The sequence below is a fragment of the Oratosquilla oratoria genome, chromosome 18 (assembly GCF_046742065.1).
Source record: "Oratosquilla oratoria isolate Oo_2021 chromosome 18, ASM4674206v1, whole genome shotgun sequence".
Lineage (NCBI taxonomy): Eukaryota > Metazoa > Arthropoda > Malacostraca > Stomatopoda > Squillidae > Oratosquilla > Oratosquilla oratoria.
Window position 1 is genome coordinate 39,299,869 of NC_134794.1, and position 2,500 is coordinate 39,302,368.

General features: G+C 44.1%; 1 protein-coding gene across 4 annotated transcripts in view; it reads right to left on the minus strand.

The window, feature by feature from the left end:
* Window positions 1–2,500, minus strand: part of LOC143035161 (photoreceptor-specific nuclear receptor-like) — a 69,249-nt gene that overhangs the window by 41,224 nt on the left and 25,525 nt on the right. The gene's annotated exons all lie outside the window — the stretch shown is intronic.

Sequence of the window (2,500 nt, forward strand, 5' to 3'; positions counted from 1 at the left end):
AGGGAGGGAGGGGGAAGGAGTGATGGAGAGGAGAAGGAGGGAAGGAGGGAGGAAAGTGAAGTAGGGAGGGAGGGAGGGAGGGAGGGCAGGAGGAAAGGAGATACAAATAGACAGATAGAGATGGATTGAGAGATATATGTAAATAGACAGACAGGCGAGCGCGCGCACACACACACACACTGAGAGAGAGAGAGAGAGAGAGAGAGAGAGAGAGAGAGAGAGAGAGAGAGAGAGAGAGAGAGAGAGAGAGAGAGAGTGAGAGAGTGAGAGAGAGAGAGAGAGAGAGAGAGAGAGAGAGAGAGAGAGAGAGAGAGAGAGAGAGAGAGAGAGAGAGAGGAGAGAGAGAGAGAGAGAGAGAGAGAGAGAGAGAGAAGGAGAGAGAGAGAGAGAGAGAGAGAGAGAGAGAGAGAGAGAGAGAGAGAGAGAGAGAGAGAGAGAGAGAGAGAGAGAGAGAGAGACTTACTGCCACCGCATCTGAAACCAGAAAATCGAGACAGCTGTCAGCCTCAGGCAGCCGAAAGACGAAAAGAAGAAGAAAAAAAAAAGTGACAAAGAAAAATACGAATAAAAAAGAAAGACAAAAAATCGAGTAATAGTAACAGGAAATGGAGCGAATAGTCAATATTAGATTAAAATGTCTACCCCCTTTCCCTCTTCCCCTCTTCCCTCCTTTCCCTCCCTCCCCTCCTCAGAACAATGTGTTCCCTCAAGACTGACGCCAATCAATTTCATTTAGTTGACGGTGGACCCTGGGTTGATGAGGGCGACCGAGAGGAGGAGAGGGAGGGGGGGAGGGAGGGAGGTGAGGGAGGGAGGGAGGGAGGGAGGGAGGGAGGGAGGGAGGGAGGGAGGGAGGGAGGGAGGGAGGAAAAGAAGAAGAAAATGAGGGAGTCAGTGAGGGAGGGAGAGGAATAGGGAAGGAAGAAGGGAGGGAGTGAGAAAGAGAGGAAGAGGAATTGGGAAGGAAGAAGGGAAGGAGGGAAGGAGTGAGGGAGTGAGGGAGTGAGGGAATGCGTGAGTGGGTATATGAGTGAGGAAGGGAGGGAGGGATGGCGGGAGGGAGAGAAGGAAGGAGGGAGGGAGGGAAGGCGGGAGGGAGAGAGGAAAGGAAAGAGGGAGGGAGAGAGGGAGGGAGGGAGGGAGGGAAAGAGGGAAGAAGAGAGGGAGGAAGGGGGTGCATAGGTAGATATATAAATATATAGACAGATAGAGAGGTTGACTGATAGCTAAATATGTAGAGACAGATATATAGATAGACAGAATGACAATATAGATGGTTAGGTAGATATACAAGTAAATGAATATATATATATATATATATATATATATATATCTATATATATATATATATATATATATATGTATGTATATGTATATACAAAGATCGAGATATGAATAGATAGAGACACAGAGGTAGAGAGAGAGAGAGAGGTAGAGAGAGAGAGAGAGAGAGAGAGAGAGAGAGAGAGAGAGAGAGAGAGAGAGAGAGAGAGAGAGAGAGAGAGAGAGAGAGAGAGAGAGAGAGAGAGAGAGAGAGAGAGAGAGAGAGAGAGAGAGAGAGAGAGAGAGAGAGAGAGAGAGAGAGAGAGAGAGAGAGAGAGAGAGAGAGAGAGAGAGAGAGAGAGAGAGACTTTTTATCTATTAATTTTTTGTGGAGACTAGTTTGTAATCATAAAAGAAGGCTTTGGTCCGTAGGGATGTCACTAAAGTCACTTAACTATAAGGAGAATATTCAATACCCTGCAGCAATGGGAGAGAGGGAGGCTCGGAGCAAGGGAGCAAGGAAAGAAGGGAGGAGAGAAGGAAAGGAGGAAGGAAGGGAGGTAAGGTAAGTAGGATAAATATATATATATTGTATATATGTAATACATACATATATATATATATATATATATATATATATGTATATATGTATATATATATATACATATTCATATATATACATATATATATACATACACACACACACACACACACACACACACACACACACACACACACACACACACACACACACACACATATATATATATATATATAACTATAAATATATATATATATATATATATATATAATTTATACATGCATATATTCGTAGAGAGAGGTAAATACACAGACGGAGACATAGATAAAGATAAAGATAGAGATAAAGACAAAGACAGAAACAGGGGAAAAGAGAGAGGAGAGAAAAGAGACAAGGAGAGATCACAGGAGAGAAGACGGGAAAGGAATGAAGAGGGAAGAGGAGAGAGAAAAGGAGAGAAGAAAGGAGAGAGCACAGGATAAAGAGATGGAGAGAAGAATTGAGAGAGGAAAGAAGAGAGGAGAGGAAAAAGGAAGGGAGAGAGCACACTAGAGGGATGAAAAGAGAGAGAGAGAGAGAGAGAGAGAGAGAGAGATAGAGAAAGCAGGGAAGGGCGAGGAAGGAAGGGAAAGGTAAGGAAAGGGAAGGACAGAGGGTAAAGTAGGATTGATGCAACACAGGAAGAGGAGGAGGAGA